Raw genomic sequence first — 20,154 nt, 5'->3', positions numbered from 1 at the left:
TTCTGATGCATCTGTTGGGGCTAAAGTGACGCATTGCTGGAGCTGCATCATAGAACTGACACAACTCCAGAATTGCGAGGAGAGTCCCATTGGAAATTTTACTCCTGGTCTGAGCAGGAGGTAAAATGTTGACGCATTGAAGTTGTAGATTGACATAGTGAAAAGGTGTAAATTTCACTGAGTCAATTCTACATGGCTTTTTCCGTGGAAATGCCTACCCTGAATACAATATACCTGGCACAGGTATAATGAGACGCATGGCTTTACAAACCCACGCATCGGGCCCAGTGTAGTCGATGGTAGTACAGTTATTGAAGTAGGGGATGCTTGATGCTTTCAGTCATAATTCCTTGACCCAAGCCTCTGCAAAACTAGTTCATATGCACGAAGGAAGCTGCTAAATGCCCATTCTGCAGGTGTATTACCCCTGTTATCGGCCAGATGGTGGAGATTCAAATCTCGTGCTATCCCCGGTGCATAAATGGATGTTTGCACAGTACTTCTTCTAAAGTGACAATTATCTTTTTAGTTGTCTGTAGCCTTGAGGCTCCATGCCAGTTCAAGTAGACATTGATGATTAGCTGATCCTTCCCTCTTCCACTGTCATGGATGCCTTCTACTAACGTGCTCTGACGTGTGTCCCAGATTCTCCTATGTTCTTTAAAGGTGCCTTCTAGTGAATGGTTTATGTATATTGACAGACCCCCCAATGCCATACCATAGGAGTGTGGTTTACTTGCTGGTATGTGCAGGCCTGCAAAACCTTCCAGGTGTACATCGATAATTGGCCAGGTTTCTTGAAGACAGAGTTTGCCCCCCTCTTTCAACTCTTTCATGTCAGATTCGCTATTTTGGACACTTGCAATGCCTGGGGCATTCCAAGAGATGAGGTTAAAGCTGGCCTTATTTGCTCTATAATATACTCCTTCAGCTTTACTTACCTGTTCTGCTACCAGGCTCTTCCACCGAGGGATCCAGTGCTCCTCTTTTGTGCTAGGGATGATTGTTGTTTCTGCCCCACAAATTCCATACTGTGCGGCCCTGACCCTCATGTCTCCTTGCTTTTACTGTGTAATGTTCTGTAATTTTCCTAGTTGGCCTCTCGCTTGGTCTGTATTCTATGCTGAGGTTCTGAAAGCAGGTACTTGGTTGTATGGGTGGAGCACCCCTTTAACAGGTCGTGCTTGGGCTTGTTTTTGCTGTGGGAGCCCCTTCAACTCCCTGTTGGACAATCAAACACGTGGGAATATTTTTTTTCACTTGACTCCTGGACCTATGTACCCCACTCCTCAAAATGCTTTTTCTCCTGCATCGCCAAGTGTGCAAGCCCGGCTGTCTACCAGGTGGCTATGGTGTGTTCCAGGGTGTTTGACTGGTTGCCACTCTTGAACTGAATACTTAGAAGATAATTTCTTGTTAATCAGGCTAGGGAGGGGATATGATGAAGTAGCTTTTGGATGGGCCATACTTTCTGACTGGATGTTATTAGGTCTTGCAGTTTTCTGTCCCCTATATTCTAAGACACGATGTACGACTGCTGGACTCATTCAATGTGGTTGGTATAGGTCTGCCTGCTGACCTGGCAAGCTGCGTCTGTCCTCGCTCCCCTATCTGTCCCTGGCCACCATGGTGACTGTTTAAATTGCCCAGAGTTCTTCACATGCATTTTCTTGCAATAGGCCTGGCCCTGTCTTACGGTGGCCTTGGGTTCCTGATCTCTTGCCTCCCTTTGGGGTGCGACTTTTCTCTCAAATATCAGGCAAAGGTTTGCACTGCCCCCTGCTAGTATCTCTGGCACCTTATTGTTTGTATTTGTAGCCTCTCTGTCCGTATATTGGTGATAGTTTCTCCACTATGATTTTGCAGTGGCATTCTTTTAAGGTAACTTTATTCCATCGCCTCTAGCTTGGCTGCCATGTTTGCTATAGCAAGTGCTAATGTTTGCATAGTGTCCATTTAAACCTCCAACCTGTGTGACTTCCAGGTGAGGGCATTTGTGGCTGCCATAAGAGTGCATTGATTAATGTCAACAATGTGCCTTGAGATTTGTGGAGGTCTTGGGTTGTTTCTGGGCTCCCCTCCTGGATGCTATCAGCTGACTCATCCATTGCTTCTGTCATGCTGGTCAGGCTTGTACCTTGATGGCGTTCCTCGGACCACAGCCCCAGTCTGTCCTTATTCAGGCCTTCCGGGCTCCTTAATATTAGTGGGCTCATTGAGACATTTCCAGACTGCCCCTCCACTGAATCCTAAGTGCATACTTCTGCCATGGTCAACCCAACTCTTGGCTGCTGCTGTGAGGCAATGTCTCAACACTTTCTATGCCCTCTGACAGGGCATTAAAAGTAAGCCTGAGGAGAGTTCTTCAACATTGAGCGCATTTTCATTTTCCTGATTTACCTGGTTATTAATAGAAGGTGTGCACCCTTTTTCACCACTTGTTCTAATGCTGCTTGGGCTGGCCATTTTGTGGCTGAATAGCTCTTCCTTAATTTGCAGGTTATCATGCTCTTTTTCATGCTCTTTTCCATGTTTGATATATTTAGCTTCCATATCAAAGTGTCCCGTTATCTGAGCAGTCACCATGAGGATTAGTAGTTCTCAGCTGCCTCTATCTGACTTGCCAGGAGAGATTAGTGACAGGCCCCCCGAGTGCTGGGAGTTATGTTCCCTGCAATGTCTCCTGGGCCTCTCCTAAGGTACTTGATCAGGGACTTCGGCGCCTTCATCTCTTTTACTGCCTGCTGGGCCATCTGGGCCCCCTTCTGGCCCGTCAGGCTCTGTGTCTTATTTACTGTTTCCTTTGTCCCCCTTTTGCCATGGTAACTGCCCTCCGTTGTTGGTAAATTCTATGGGTGACCTTCCAGCCTTCTGCAAAGCTTGAGGGTCGTTACGGTTTTGTGCCCCTGCCTCCTTCTGGCTTGCCACAAGCCAGTCCCTGGGTTTTTCCTTGATGTCTCCAATACTCTTCGGGATGCTCTGTGGCATACTTTGTACAACTCATTAGAATTGACAATGTCCTAGAACCACGTGCAGCAGGATTTCAGGCAGTGGGGGTGTATAACTCACTTGGTTTTCCACTTTCCACATTTTCCAGGGTGCATTGACTTCTTGCCCCTGGCCCACCGCCCTTGCTGCTGTTGTTGTTCGTTGCGGCAGATTTTAATAATGACAGTGGTTGATGTTATGGAGGAAGAGGGGAGGAGGAGTTGGGGGACAGGAGCTCATCCCTGGCCACAAGCTGCACCCATACCTAGTCAGGCCGCTTCGTGATCAGGGGGCACAACCTGGTGCCTAGGCTCTATCGCCTCTGCTCCCCCCTTTACTGCACTCCCTGCTTTCTGTACTGTGACCCCCTGTGTGCAGTCATGACCTGTGGACCCACTCTGTGTCTGCTTCCCCCACGTGGCTCTGCTTACCACCTCAAAACATCCTGCGAGTGAGTTGTGACACTGCTTGTGGCCACTTGTATGACTGGGATCATGATGGCAAGAAATGAGAAAACTCAGAAAAAGGTAAGTTTCGTACTTATATGCTTTCCAATCTGCCAACTAATGTGTGGAGTTTTGTCCTCCACAGTTATGTCAGCAGACAGCCATATCGTGATTAGTTCAGTGATAAAAGTGGCTGGGATCCCGCCGCCAGCCAGTTTTGCCTATGGCTCCATTGACAAGAGCAATGTGTACAAAAGAAGCTTGTATGCTGTCATAAGTTATATCATCAATAATGTATTTTGAGATGTCATCAGTGATGTCATAAATGATGTCATGAGTGCATGAGTGATGTCATATGTGAGGTCATAAGCAGTGCATGGTGGGGAGCAAGTTATAGTTAGTGCTGCTAACCATAACTAGGAAATTTCTGTGTATTTAGTTCAAAATGTTAATGTTCACATTAACAAGTACACCTAACTATTGTTTTTTCAGTGAATATGTATCTCTCTCTCTCTCTCTCTCTCTATATATATATATATACGGAGCAACCAAACACGCTCCACTTCAGAGCCAAAAAGGACCACTCTCTGGATTCTCAGCCACATTCATTATACCCAGCATGACGCGTTTCAGCAGATTGCCTTTCTCAAATGCCAGTAAAGAAATAGACATTTACTCACAGGTGCTTTAAATAGTTTTCCTTCATTGTTATTTCATGATACTCGTAAGTGAAAAAGGACTAAAAAGTCTCCATAAATCACACAGCTAGCAGTGCCGCCATGATCCCATGTACTTTTAGATGTTGCTTAGTCCCAGTTATAACTTTTCTTTAGTAGAGTTAAATACCCAAATGGTTCTGGACACATTGCTGTTCACATTATAACTGGCGCGCATTTAACTGTTATCTTTCATCTTTCCTGTTCTTATGAAAGCAAGCAAATGTCTCTTAACACAATAAATCAGCAGAGCGTTCTCATCCAGCCATCTCTTGCCCACATTTTCTGTCTCTCTGTACTGAATGCAGTAGTCTGGTGACTGACGCAAAAACATGTAGTCATGTCCTGAAAAAACATGCAGGCATTTAGGAGTTTCAAGGGCTGCAGCAGTTCTGGCAATAACAATTCAATGTTTTCACAAATGCCACCAATGTTGCCGAACACTTGTGGGATGGGTGCTTCCTTCATGCAAGTGGCATGCACGTGAAATATAGCAACCAAACAGGCTCCACTTCGGAACCAAAAAGGAGCACTCTCTGGATTCTCAGCCACATTCATTACACCCAGCATGACGCGTTTCAGCAGATTGCCTTCCTCAGATGCCGGTAAAGAAATAGACATTTACTCACAGGTGCTTTAAATAGTTTTCCTTCATTGTTATTTCATGATACCCGTAAATAAAAGAGGACTAAAAAGTCTCTATAAATCACGCAGCTAGCAGCGCCGCCATGATCCCATGTACTTTTAGATGTTGCTTAGTCCTAGTCATAACTTTTCATTAGTAAAGTTAAATACCCAAATGGTTCTGGGCACATTGCTGTTCAAATTAAAACTGGCGCACATTTAGCTGTAATCTTTCATCTTTCCTGTCCTTATTAAAGCAAGCAAATATCTCTTAGCACAATAAATCAGCTGAGCATTCTCATCCAGCCATCTCTTGCCCACATTTTATGTCTCTCCATACCTGAAAGCGGTAGCCTGGTACACAACCAGGACATATGTTAAACACCAGGCCTAAATACCTATATGTACATATGCAGCACATGGGATGGATGGCATGTATAATCACTGTGCCACTGGTCGTGTCATCACAACATCCCTTGTATGTAGTCATATCAACACCACCAACACGACCAAGACATCAGAGACCATGTAGTCAGTCAATACCATTCCAGGGGTTATGTCATATTGGTGTCCCTTGCAGTAACACTTTACAACTGCCTGGCCTCATTTCCCAAATGCGTGTGTGCTGCATCTCACAGCACACAAGTCATTGCAACTGTCCCATCAGTACCCAGACATGTGCTGGTAGCACCACCACACCGCACATTGACAACACATCCACATGAGGCAGGCACCATTCCATCGTGCAGTCAGAGTGTCCCCTGGGTGCATGGAACAATGAACTGAAGAGGCGCTGGGGGAATAGCAGGATGGACCTGTATCACTGGTAACATGCCACTACCCAGACCAACCAAACTGAAGTAGTGTTGAACCACACATCTTGATGCTGAACTGAAATGTGCCACTACAGAAAATATATACCTCAGATAGAAAACTATAGGTCACAACAGTCACAGGCTGAGCACACAACTACTCTGGCACAACCATGTCAGACACATGTGAATGGGGAAATAAACACACACATATAACGCATGGGGTATGACTGCGAACGGTAATTCCACATCGACGGGTGGGGGATGGTGCATGGACAAGTCTGGTGTTGGTAAGACTGCCAGTGCAGTGTACCCTTTGCAGTTGCCACTATGAGTTACATGTTGGGATGGGGGCTGGAAATCTGTCTGCTCATGGTGTCGTGTAGGCTCTCATTATTCTAATGAGACTATTGGATTTTGAGCAGCAAGATCGTCCACAGTGTGGGGGACTGAGTCTGACCCACGGCGGGTGACACTTGTCCCTCCAAATCCAGGCTTTGCTCCGGCTAACTAGCAGTGCCTCATCTCTCCCGAAACGTAGAGATGATTGGGCAGCCAAGTCCATGACATATCGTACTTCTTAGGGAAGTCGTGGTCACTCAGGTCGCATCCGGTTCTCTCATTCACAATTCGGTCTCATATATAAGTGACAATAAAAGCAGTATAAGTTTTAAAGATTGGTTTAATAAAACGACAGCATTTTGGATAGCAAAGCGTGAGCTGCAATAACCAGAACAACATAACACAACAATATTAAAATGGTGACAATGAGAGTGAAGCATAAGAATAATGCTATCATATTGCCACTAGAATCGATGGACTATTTCGTATCTAAATCATATTTTGAGCACAGCATGTTAAGCTCTAATCTTGCCTTTCAGGTTCCCTTGGGAGGACATCAACCCTCATACCTGAGCAAAGGCCTGTATTCTGCATCAGCATCTGCAGCGAAGCATTCAGCATACGGTTGTGGTTCCCTGGCTGGAATCTCCCTCTTGATGTGTAATGGGCTAGAAAGTGTTTTTATAATTAACACAGCAGATGGTCTAAGAAAATGTTTCTAAGTAAGGATGTGTATTTTCTACGAATGTTGGAGCCTAAACTTCCACCATGTTTACCGGCAATGTACCAGACTGCAGCCTTGACTGAAGCACAGAGTGATCAAGAATGCGTTGTTTGAGAACACAATGCTGAACTAAGCAAAACAGTTAGGGGGTCATTACAAGATTGGCAGTAAAAGCCGCTTACGCCGTGCAGAAGACCGCCAACACACCGCCGCGGAATTCCGCCACAGCTATTACGACCCACATTTTGGAATCCGCCAAAATTCAGACACCCACACAAGTCTGCCACACCAAAGGTCAGTGATGAACTGGCGAAAACAAAACCTCCACCGTCACGTCAACAGAAATACGCCCACACTATCATGACACACGAATCCACGCGGCGGTCTTTCAACCGCGGTATTCCATTGGCGGTACACACCGCAGCGCTCATAATACACACACATTTACAAAACACAACCACATTGGACAATTCAAGATACACACACCTGATACACATACACACACCACTCCCACACACCCAAGACAATATAAAACACACACCCACATCACCCACAAACACCCACGACAAAAAATTCCGAAAGAAGGCCAGAGAGAGAGCACCAGCAAGAACAACAGCATCCGCAGGCACACAACACCATCACCCACAGAACTTCCACGTACCTCACACAACACACCACTACATATCACCCCACATATCACCACACACTCCACCCCACACATCACCTACACCACCCCATGGCACAGCAAAGACACCCCAGTTTCTCAGAGGAGGAGCTCAGGGCCATGGTGGAGGAAATCGTCCAGGTAGAGCCACAGCTATTCGGAGCACAGGTGCAGCACACCTCCATTGCAAGGAAGATGGAGCTATGGTGAAGAATAGTGGACAGGGTCAACGCAGTGGGACAGCACCAAAGAAATCAGGAGGGCATCAGAAAGCGGTGGAAAGACCTACGGGGGAAGGTGCGTTCCGTGGTCTCAAGACACCACCTGGCAGTTCAGCGGACTGGCGGCGGACCCCCACCTCCTCCCCCACAACTAACAACATGGGAGGAGCAGGTCTTGGAGATTCTGCATCCTGAGGGCCTCGCAGGAGTAGGTGGAGGAATGCACTCTGGTAATACAAATCTTAACTATTACAACCCCCACCCTACCTGCATGCTATCACACACCCCCACCCTCACCCTCACCCCCAGCACCCCAACTCCTCACATATTTCCCAACATTACAAATCACCCATCCCAACACCAAGCCCGGCATGCAACAACAAAGCATGGACACCCATCACTAAAGCATGCCCACTGCACATATCCATACAACCCCCTAAACCATCCTCACACAAGGTCCCACACAGGAATGCAAACACTGGGGTACACGGTCACCCACCCATTGCACACCATGACACACACAGATGTAATAACCATCCTTTTATACCCCTGCAGGACCCCTACCCAACGTAACCGGACAGGAGGGTCCACACATGTCCACACCACCAACAGAAGAGGCTCACAGTGATGACAGCAGCTCTGTCCAACTGGATCTAGATGACCAGCCCGGCCCATCTGGGACCTCAGGACAGTCGGTTCCCATCACCCAGTCACAGGCCACTACAGAGCTTCCACCCTCTGGAAACACAAGCACAGCACCCACCCAGCAGGCCCATACCTCCATCCCCAGGACACGTCAATCAGCAGTGTGTCCACCACTACAGGGAACCCAGGATAACCCACCAACCCAACAACAACAGTGACCTGGGGGCAGTGGAAGTGGGCACACGGTCCAGGGGACGGAGGCCCAGGAACACAGGGGAACAGGGAGGGCTGCTGTGCGACAGGGGGCGGACAGGCCAAGGGAACCCACTTTCCACAAGGCCCTCTCCTCCATCATGGGAGCATACCACCACTCCCAGGAGACGATGGCAACGGTACTGGCAAAGTTTCAGGAGACCCAGCTCCTGCAGGAAGAACAGTATATGGGCTTCAGTGAGGAACTCAGAACCATCAGCTCCACCCTGGGCACCATCATAGGGGTGCTGAAGGAAGTACTCAACACTAGGAGGGACACTGAGGCACTACAAGGGGCCCCTGACACTAGCATGGACGATGAAATGCCCACCACCTCTGCCGGCACTAGTGGACAGGACGCCCTGCCACAGGACCACCACACCAGCACCCCACCCCCTGCAGAGGGAGAAAAACCACGCAAATGGTCCCTGAGATCCAGGACAAAGACAGAGCACGATGCCAAGACCCCCGCCAAGAAATGAGACCACCCTGATTGTCATCCTACTGTCCCACTTTGTCGCCCTGTCCATACTTAAACTGCCCCAGCTCCACTTCCTATGCCCATATGGGCAATGCACCTGTGAGACTAATAGACTGGACTCTGCAATGGACATTCCTCCACCATCACCCCTCACCATTTCACTACCCCCTCCAATATTGAGCACTTAAATAAACACCTTTAAAGCACAAAACAATCTGGAGTCTGTCTGTGATTTCAAAATAGTGTATTAGCAATTACAGTGACAAACTGCTCTTTTGTTTAATGTCAACATACCTATGTCACACAGCTCTAGTCCATGAGGAATCTAAGCAGATGTCACACAGTGGGACCCACATCTGTGAAATCGTAAGGGAAAGTGACAACTCAGTGACCATACACTGGGTGAAAACGACAGACAGTAGAGAGGTAGTAGTGTTAATGTACATGTAGTAGGCAGGTCTGTACTCTTACCTGTGTCTCACTGGAAATATTGCTGGATCACTGAGTCCCTGTTGTGCATGCCTTCTTCCTCTGCTTCTTCGTCTTTAATGTCCAGAGGCTCCACAGCTGCAACAACCCCGCCATCTGGACCATCCTCCTGCAGAAAAGGCACATGTTGTCGCAAAGCCAAGTTATGAAGCATACAGCAGGCCACGATGATCTGGCACACCTTCTTTGGTGAGTAGAATAGGGATCCACCTGTCATATGGAGGCACCTGAACCTGGCCTTCAGGAGGCCGAAGGTCCGCTCGATCACCCTCCTAGTTCGCCCATGGGCCTCATTGTAGCATTCCTCTGCCCTTGTCCTGGGATTCCTCATTGGGGTCAGTAGCCATGACATGTTGGGGTAACCAGAGTCACCTGCAAATGGTGAGGGACAACTGTTAGACACGCACTAACCTGGAGGGATATCCCCAGACCCAGACAACCATTCCCACTGACTTGCTTCCAGGTGCTCACCTAATAGCCACACACGGTGCCTCTGGAGTTGACCCATCACATAAGGGATGCTGCTATTCCGCAGGATGTAGGCGTCATGCACCGAGCCAGGGAACTTGGCATTCACATGGGAGATGTACTGGTCTGCCAAACATACCATCTGTAAATTCATAGAATGATAACTCTTCCAGTTTCTGTACACCTGTTCACTCCTGTGGGGGGTACTAAAGCCACATGTAGGCAAATCCTCCACCTGAGGGAAAACGATGTAGCTCTGCATGTGTTTCAGAAGGGCAGACAACACTATGGACAATACGTTTGAAAACATAGGCTGGGACATCCCTGATGCTATGGCCACTGTTGTTTGAAATGACCCACTTGCAAGGAAATGGAACACTGACAGCACCTGCACTTGAGGGGGGATGCCTGTGGGTTGGCGGATTGCTGACATCAGGTCTGGCTGCAACTGGGTACACAGTTCCTGGATTGTGGCACGGTCAAGCCTGTATGTGATAATCAAATGTGGCTCCTCCATTGTCGACAGGTCCACCAATGGTCGGTACACCGGAGGATGCCGCCATCTCCTCACATGTCCCAGCGGACGGTGCCTATGAAGGACAACAGCGAGCACAGAGTCAAACAACTCAGAGGTACGTACCCACAGTTTACACAGAACACCAATCATACACAAAAGATGGCCTGTATGTGTGTTGAGTCTAGGCCTAGGTATGTGTGAGGCGGTTGGAAATGAAGCCATGTGGGCCCCTGAAATGGCGGCTGCCTGACCTGTAAAGTGGGACAATGGGATGTGAGGTAACTGCACTGGCGTTGTACACCGTTGCGGTAGGCGGTCGAAGACCGCGGCGCAATGCTGCATTGGTTAACATTGGACCCTATGGGTCCAGGAGCCAATGGCGATGTACGCCGGCGGTGACGGTACGCACCGCCGCAGACGTGACCGCCATTTTCTATGTGTTCAATCACTCGATACCTGATCTTCAACAGGAGAGGACCTACACTGCAAGTGCTGCTGTGACCTCGGTCTGGAAGAGACAATGGCTCGAGTGTCTGGGGAAAGGGCCCCTGCCTTCACATCGGAGGAGTTGGAGAAGCTTGTGGATGGGGTCCTCCCCCAGCACACGCTACTCTACGGTCCTCCAGACAAACAGGTGAGTACACAGGGAGCATGTTGTATGGGCTATGCCTGTGTGGAGAGGGCTGGATGTAAGAAGGAAGGGGGAGAGTGCTGCGTGCATGAAAGACGGTGAATGCATGTGCCACATGGCAAAGGTAGGGATGGGGGCCAATCACTTAGACGGTGCAGTTGGTAATAACTTCTCTTTTTCTCCTGTACATTTCACGTAGGTCAGCGCCCACCAGAAGAAAGATATTTGGCGTGCCATCGCCAAGGACGTACAGACCCTGGGGGTCTACGACAGACGGAGCACCCACTGCCGGAAAAGATGGGAGGATTTTCGCCGCTGGAGCAAGAAGACGGCGGAGGCTCAGCTGGGGATGGACTCCCAACGTGGGAGGGGTGCCCGTCGCACCAGGACCCCCCTGATGTTCAGGATGTTGGTGGTGGCCTACCCGGAGTTGGATGGGCGCTTGAGGGCATCACAGCAGCCACAAGGGGGTGAGTACACTCTCATTCTGCTGACTTTGTGCACAGTTGAGGTGTCTGGGTGGGAGAGGTGGGCTGTGGGTTTCCCTAGGCCAGGGCGAATTCCGTAGACAAGGCCCCTCTCCGTAAGGCAGGCCATGTGGCACCCCAGCCCACCTCTGTAGAGTGCCAAGTACACCTAGTCATGCCCCTGTGTCATCTATGTGGGCAGATGTCGTCCATAGCCTTGTAGGCCATTTCCCAGAAATTGAACAGTGGAGCCCAAGAGCGCGGTGTAGTGCAGGGGGCTTCTTTGTCTGTTGTGTCCGCCAACGGTAGCGGTAATGCATGCACTCAACATGTCTTTCTTCTGTTTCCCTCCCTTTTTGTGGTCTCCCTGTTCTTGTGTGCATTAGCATCATCAGGCGGAGGAGCAGTGGCACCGGAGCACGAGGGAGCTGCATCCCACGTGGCCCTGGAGGGTGACACTACGGAGTCTGAATTCACCAGTGGGATGGAGGGTGAGGGGAGCTCCACGGCGGGGACAGGAGCTGACACCAGCGACATGGACTCGTCCTCTGATGGGAGCTCCCTTGTGGTGGCGGCAACATCTGTGCCCCCCGTATCTACAGGTACAGCCGCCACCCCCCCCACCAGCACTGCCTTCCCAGCAGCCCCTCAGCCTTTGCCCCGTGCCCGTTCACCCAGGAGGGTGGGCATCACCTTCGCCCCAGGCACCTCAGGCCCTGCCCCAGTCATCCCTGCTGCCCTCAGTGAGGAGGCCATTGACCTCCTCAGGTCCCTCACTGTTGGGCAGTCTACCATTTTGAATGCCATCCAGGGTGTAGAGAGGCAGTTGCAACAAACCAATGCATTCCTGGAGGGCATTCATTCTGGTCAGGCGGCCCTTCAGCTAGCTTTTCAGACTCTGGCCTCAGCACTGATGGCAGCCATTGTCCCCGTCTCTAGCCTCCCCCCTCCAACTTCCTTAACCCGATCCAATCCCCTGTACCTCAGCCTATCCCAAGCACACCTACAGACCAACATGCACACACCTCAACACCCAAGGGAATCTCAGGCAAACATAAGCACCACACATCCCACAGGCACTCACACAAGCATCACACACATGCAGACACACCAACATCCACTGCCTCCACTGTGTCCCCCTCCTCCTCCTCTCCCTCCTCCCTCCCAGTCTTGTCTACACTCACACCTGCATGCACTACCTCTACAGCCACTGCGTCCCTCTCCAGCACACCCACCACCACACCCCGCTCACATGCAGTCACCACCCCCACTACCATTCACACGTCCCTTGTGTCCTCTCCCAGTGTGTGTGACGCCCCCTCCCAAGATACACAAATGCAGGCACACACCCACACAACAGTCATCCACCTCACGACAGCCTCCAGCGCATGCACCTTCACCCAAAGCCACCAAATGTACACCTCCTACAACCACCACCTCTTCCTCCACTCCTAAACCTCCTCCTGCTGCCCGTCCCAGTGTGTCAAAAAAACTTTTCCTGTCCAACCTTGACCTCTTTCCCACACCTCCCCCACCCCGTCCGTCTCCTAGGTCCCGAACTAGCACCTCAGCCACAACATCTCCGGGACCAGTGGTGCCTGTAGTCACCGGAATCTGGAGTGCACCGGCCACCAGGGCAGCCAGTGTGGCACGGAGCCACAGCACAGACAGTCCCCTACCTGTGAAGCATCAGAAGTTGGCCAGTGCCCGGCGGGAGAGGGGGAAGACTCCAGCCACCAAAGCTGCTCCCAGGGGTCCCGTTGGGAGTGTGGAGTCAGCTGTGACACCTTCCAAGGTGGGGAAGGGCCACAAGAAACCCGGCAAGTCTGGGAAGAGCAGCACGGCGGAGAAGACCGCCATCATCCCGCTGCCCAGGAGGCCACCACCAGCACCCTCCCAGCTGCCTAGGAGGCCACCGCCAGCACCAGCTCAGCTGCCCAGGAGGCCACCACCAGCACCATCCCAGCTGCCCAGGAGCCAACCGCCAGCATCATCCCCGCTGCCCAGGAGGCCACCGCCAGCACCAGCCCAGCTGCCCAGGAGGCCACCGCAGGCACCAGCCCAGCTGGGCCATGAAGGACCGCCAGCAAAAGGCCTGCTGGGCCATGAAGGACCGCCAGCACCAGCCCCGATGGGCCATGAAGGACCGCCAGCAGCTGAGACCCTGCAATGGAGACCGCCATCTCAAGCACCGCTGAACAGGACACCGCCATCTCAAGCACCGCTGAACAGGGCACCGCCATCTCAAGCACCGCTGAACAGGGCACCGCCATCTCAAGCACCGCTGAACAGGGCACCGCCATCTCAAGCACCGCTGAACAGGGCACCGCCATCTCAAGCACCGCTGAACAGGGCACCGCAATCTCAAGCACCCCTGAACAGGGCACCGCCATCTCAAGCACTGCTGAACAGGGCACCGCCATTTCAAGCACGCTGAACAGGGCACCGCAATCTCAAGCACCGCTGAACAGGGCACCGCAATCTCAAGCACCGCTGAACAGGGCACCGTTAGCCCATGACCAGCAAGGGCACTGACGCAACTGAGTCCGTCACGGGGTGAATGATGCACTCTGGGCACCATACCCCCTCCAGAACCAGTGGAGACTGTCATCCACTACCTCTGTCCTTAACAGGATGAAGCACTCTGGGCACCGTGCCCCCTCCAGAACCAGGGGAGACTGTCATCCACTACCTCTGTCCTTAACAGGATGAAGCACTCTGGGCACCATGCCCCCACCAGATCCAGTGGAGACTGTCATCCACTTGTGAGACTGTGACTTTGCCCTCCCCAGGATGGAACAGTGGGCAAGCCACTCACTGTAGAGACTTGAGAAACTGTGGCTTTGCACTCCCCAGGATGGAACAGTGGGCAAGCCACCCACTGTAGAGACTTGTGAGACTGTGGCTTTGCACTCCCCAGGATGGAACAGTGGGCAACCCACCCACTGTAGAGACTTGTGAGACTGTGGCTTTGCACTCCCCAGGATGGGACAGTGGGCAAGCCACCCACTGTAGAGACTTGAGAAACTGTGGCTTTGCACTCCCCAGGATTGAACAGTGGGCATGTGGCCCCCTAGTGGATTTGGCATTGTGCACTCAAGCGGCTGAGGCGCCCCCCCTTTCCCTCCCCCTGAGGTGCCTGTTTTCTTGGCATGTGATGCCCCTGCAGTGTTCTCTCTGTCATGGTTGGGGATCTTGTGTGGGCCTCGCCCATACCGTGTGGTCCCAGTGTTCCACGGACTTTCTTAGTGCACTACCTGGACTACTATGCTTGGTATATATTTTGTACATGGTGTATGTATATATTTCTGCCTACTTGTTTTTAATATATTACAATGGTTACACTCATTTTCTATTGTCTTTGCATTCTTACAGGGGTTTGGGGGGGTGTAACTGTGATGTATTGATATGCATTTGTGTGTGTTGTAGTGGGTGAGGGTGGGGAGTGTTGTGTGTGGCGTGTCCCTGTTTTTTGCCTCCCCTGTGTCGTAGGTGCAGTACTCACGTGGTCTTCGCCGCCGGTAGAATTTGGAGTTCCGGGTCCATGGTGTCCTCGTTCCTCGTGGGGTGTGTAGAGGTGAGCGTTTTCCCTTTGAAATTCCTGTTTCCACTGTGTTTTTATCCGCTGTGAATCCGCCCCGTAAAAGGTGGCGGATTGGCCTGTCATAATAGTGTGGGCGGTACATTGTCTCCCGCCTGTCTGTTGGCAGTGACCGCCGCACTGTTTGTTTGTACCGCCGTAGTTGTCGGAGTGTTAAAGTGGCTGTCTTTGTTGGCGGTTTCTGCCACGGTCGTAATTGCAATTTTTTTACTACCGGCCTGTTGGCAGTCTTTCCGCCGCTTTAACACCGACCGCCAGGGTTGTAATGACCACCTTAGTTAGAAGAAATTAAAACATGACCGTAAAACTGGTTATTGTAAAAATAACAATGCAAAGCTAAATAAAATATATGTAGGTCAAGGTGCACAGCGGCCTAGTGTATTAAACTAACGTGCATGGAGCTATAACTAAAATGGCTACACAACACCCTCCCCTTGTCGGTAGAAAGTGGTTCATGCCAAAACTAAAATATCTCAACCTAAGATATACCTAAAACCCTACTCAATTTTGACAAGTAAAAAGGACACACAAGCATACTACTTGATGAGTTGATGGCAACTTCCTCCAGGAAGGGTAACTCATAACTAGCTTCACGTAGCAAACGCAGCCTTAGTGTGCATGTCTGGTAATGAACCCTCAACGAGAACATCAACAGATCAGCATCTATTGCTGGGGGGCGCTGCTGTGAAAGACAAACTTCCAGTGCATGTTCAAAAGAGCACCAAAGGCACCAGAACACGGGCTGCACACAATACAAAACCGGTCTGAATGACAAAGACCAGTCACACTCCAAATGTTCCAGGAGTGTTGCTCCGAAATGCTGCATCATACATTCACGACACAGCTGCACTGATGGGAGTGCCGTCATTTGTCCTTGTTGCGGCGGATCAGCCGTTGCGCATAAACAGCAGCAACAGCAGGATGCCGGCTAATAAAGCCAAAGTTATCGGAAATCCCCCAAAAACACTACCAAAAATTGAGTGGATAGCTGAAGGTATCAAACCGAATATGGAGGATAAGGTGTGATCAAAACCAGAATTGACAGCTTTGAAAAAATTTGCTAATCCAGTCGTGCTGGACGCATTAAATATTCGTCCCACGACTTCACCAAAGTGTCTCGGAAAGTTCGTATTTAACAGGGACTGTATTTCTGCTGATGATCTTGCCACTTGAAGTGTGTGATGTAAGGGCCACATGCTTTTGAAACAATAAAACCTTTAGTCTACTTAACTTGTCAAAATTCACGTTTGAAGTAGCAATGCGAGGCCAGATATCAGCTACCTCCTTCAGTTTAGTGGGGGGAAACAATACGTTCCCGCAGCATGTAACGACCTTAGAGACTGAAACAACGTAAAATATTCCGGCTCGCATGCCACAACAGTCTTCACTATTGAGAAGGACGTAGCTGCCGTTTGAAAGCATCTGGAACATAGGTCTAATCAAGGGGACTGGAACTCCCTTAAGATAACAAGCCAAGTTTGCAGCCGAGGCGTTACACGCCCCGTGCAAGGACAGCTGTTTACAAATCATCGAATGGCTGACAGAGGTCTCGCATTCTCTACCGCTAAGAAAGACCTCTTTCATGCCATTGAAGCATTTGTACGAGAAGGGAAGCTCCCACACCTCATGGATGAAATTATCTTCCAGCTTTTCATATCTGCCTACCGGAATGGGTTTTAAACAAGAGGTGAATTGTAGTGTGGAAATAGGCAGATTGATAACCCCATGTATTAACCACTCAGCCGATGGTATTTCGGCCACGGTAAAAGGCAAACTTTCTAATTTCTCAATGTTAAGCCGCTTCCTTCTTAGCCATTAGTTGTTGTTGGCGCATTAGAAAATATTTCCCTGGCACTGACGTGCTGCCACGGAACGCAACCCGCCTTCAATATTTGAAGCGTCCAACCCAACTGCATAATGGACCTGGTATGACTCTGTCCATGGTATAAAGAAGACATATCAGATAGTATAATGTCTATAGCAGAAGATACAATGTTGTTTATTGTGTATATCCGGTCGGACAAGGTGTTGATCCCATTATCTACAACAGCTAATGCCCTTTTCAGATTTTCCTGATCTATTTGCCTTAACCGTGCTGCAGCATCTTGTTGGGAAAGTTTCCATAGTTCATTGTATACTGCATATAAGAAACGCTTCCTACATTGTATCCTGGGGTGTGACAAGAAATCTTGTAAGTCAGCAGTGTTAGACAAGTCACTGAGGGGTGCTTTAACCCCGTTTAGTGAGGATGATTTTAGCCACTGTTGGCACAATTTTCCTACACTATGGCCCTCATTACAACCTTGGAGGGTGGCTGAGGCCGCCCGCCAAGGTTGAACCGCTGAGCGGGCGCACTCCCACGGGGTCTATTATGAGATCCTGGTTTCCGCCTGTCGGCCCAGCGGGGATCTCGGCCGCAACACGGGAGCCAGCTCCAAATGGAGCCAGTGGTGTTGCGGCTGTGCGACGGGTGCAGTTGCACCTGTCGCGCTTTTCACTGTCTGCATAGCATGGAGCATGGGCAGTGCAGGGGCCCCCAGGGGTCCCACGACTCCCCTTTCTGCCAGCCTTTTCATTGCGGTTCTTACCGCCCTGAAAAGGCTGGCGGGAGGGGGACTCGTAATCCCCTGGGCAGCGCTGCAAGCAGCGCTGCCCTGGGGGATTTAAACCACCGGGACCAATGTGGCGGGAAACGCCGGTCCCGGCGGTGCGACAGTGGTCGTAATTCCCCTGGAAGCACCGCCAGCCTGTTGGCGGTGCTTCCTCCAAAACAGCCCTGGCGGTTAAAGACTGCCAGGGTTGTAATGACCCCCTACATGTTGTAATTATATCTGCATGTTTCTGATGATATATAACGAGGGTCTGGCCTACTCGATCTAAAACCCCGAGGAGTTAATAAAACATTGATGACACCAGTTGGTATCTATGGGCCACAATAACCACCGCCTGAATGTGTCCGTGAAGCATCAAACGTACCATTCTGGACCCACTCATTGAGCTCATCTTTAGTTGCATTTGTGTACTTTTGCCAGTTGTCAAATTTTGCAGGGGCAGGTATACTGGTCATGTATAATTCTCTGATTGTTACTCAGCCTAAACAACTTGTTTGTTGCACTGTTTCATTTAAAAAGATCTTTTGAACAGGGATGAGACTTGCTCTAGACAATGTTTCCTTTCCCTTGATCTGCCAATTTTTTGTTCCCCAAACACTTTCAAATCAATGGATTTGGACCAATATTCATAACTTTCTATTGATAACCGGGAAACAAAAGATTCCGAATATATGAATTTCGTATTGGTCAATAACATGTGTATATCCTTAGTAGAAGTTACTTTAAAATAATGTGACTCAGCATTCTTTTGATTATGCCCAGAAAAATATGTAAACTTTTCAGTATAAGTTTTAGAACTCCCTTGCGGTGGAGTTGGACAATGTTCCCATTGCGTGTAATTAAATACCGTTTTGGGACTACTCCACAACACATGAAGTGGTGCCCATAATAATTATAGCAAAACATATCACCATAATTTTCTTTGAATTGATAAACATCTTCGTTTTCAAAGACAGTATAATATTGCAATTCTGTCATCATAGAATCAACTGTTTTCACATCCCAATCATCAGATACAATGCCTGGTATGACTATATCATTCATTGACAATTTTAACACATACGGTATTTGAATAATTTCCGTGGGACCATATATTTCGAACATTACTTTGTCCCAAACAATCCCATCAGGAATTGGTACTGCGGAAATGTTCACAAAAGACAAGTCTCTGCGGACCTTGTGTGATGAAAAATGTGGTTTCAAAACCTCCTCCACCTGTTCAACCGCTGATCTTTCGGGAAGAAAATGACCATGTATTAATAAGAAAAAGGTAATAACAAAACCAATCCAAAGTAGAAAGGCTAGAACAGTCAAAGAAAGCCATACATAGTTCCATGGAAAAATGAAGTATGTTTCTTTAAGCCAGTGTGTTAATTTACGTGCACTTGACAAATCAGCTATCGAAGAGGCTGATAACCCGTCGTTGAAGTCGGCAAAATAACCAGAGCCAGTTTGTGCAAATGGCGTAGCTGTTGTTAGTGGTGGAGTTGGTGTTTCCTGTGGTGGCACACTATAGACAGCACCATCCGTTTGGCTTGTAGTCGAGTTGACTTGGTTAAATGTTTCTAAATTATTTGATGTTAGTGGAACTAATGCAAGATCATCATCCACCCTCCCCAAGCTCGGAGAGGTATCAGTGTTGGTATAAACAACTTGTAGTGCAACCTCTTCGCCAGTAGTGAGAGGGATTCGGGAACTACTGGATGTTCCTCCTGGTCGGCTGTGCAGGATCGGCCACATGGTATATTTTGACATTGTCAATTGAAATGAAACGATTTTCTTTGGCACCTGCCAACGCTGGTAGAATAACAGTTCTGGTACCGTGTATCCCCAGTACAGGGACTGGTGCTCGATAAGAAGGGCCAAATTCCTTTTTCACTGCGACTTTTTCACGTACAAGATCCCCAACTCTGGAAATCCAGCCAGTAGATGTTACTGGCACATCCTTAATTCCTGTGGAGGCAGCACTTTTGGAAGAATTATCATCACAGAACTGTTGTAATTCCTGTAAAACAGTGACACGTTCATTTATGTCAAAAGGTATTTCTGCTGCCTCCACGCCAGGACCATCAAGATCCGAAACAAACATTTGAGTTCCGAACAGGCACTCATATGAAGTACGACCCCCCAGGGACCTTATAGACAGGTTAGTTAGTGCTCTCTGGACTCCATACAGGTGATTAAGCCGACTACGACCCGTACTTAAGACTCTGGCTGTTAAGGATTGTTTTAAATCGCGGTTTAATCGCTCCACAACACTATTTCCCTCGGGATGAAATGGAGACGAGTACTGCAGTTGGACCCCCAATGAAGCCATTGTGCCCCTGAATGCCCTTGAGGTGAAAGCAGGGCCCTGGTCTGAATGGAATGCCGCAACTGCATATGTACCGATAAAGACTCGCAAACCTTTAATAACAGTCCGAGCGTCAGCCAAGCCTTGTGGCCACACCCGTA

This window comes from Pleurodeles waltl, chromosome 7 (assembly GCF_031143425.1).
Source record: "Pleurodeles waltl isolate 20211129_DDA chromosome 7, aPleWal1.hap1.20221129, whole genome shotgun sequence".
NCBI lineage: Eukaryota > Metazoa > Chordata > Amphibia > Caudata > Salamandridae > Pleurodeles > Pleurodeles waltl.
This window is presented reverse-complemented; position numbering follows the sequence as displayed.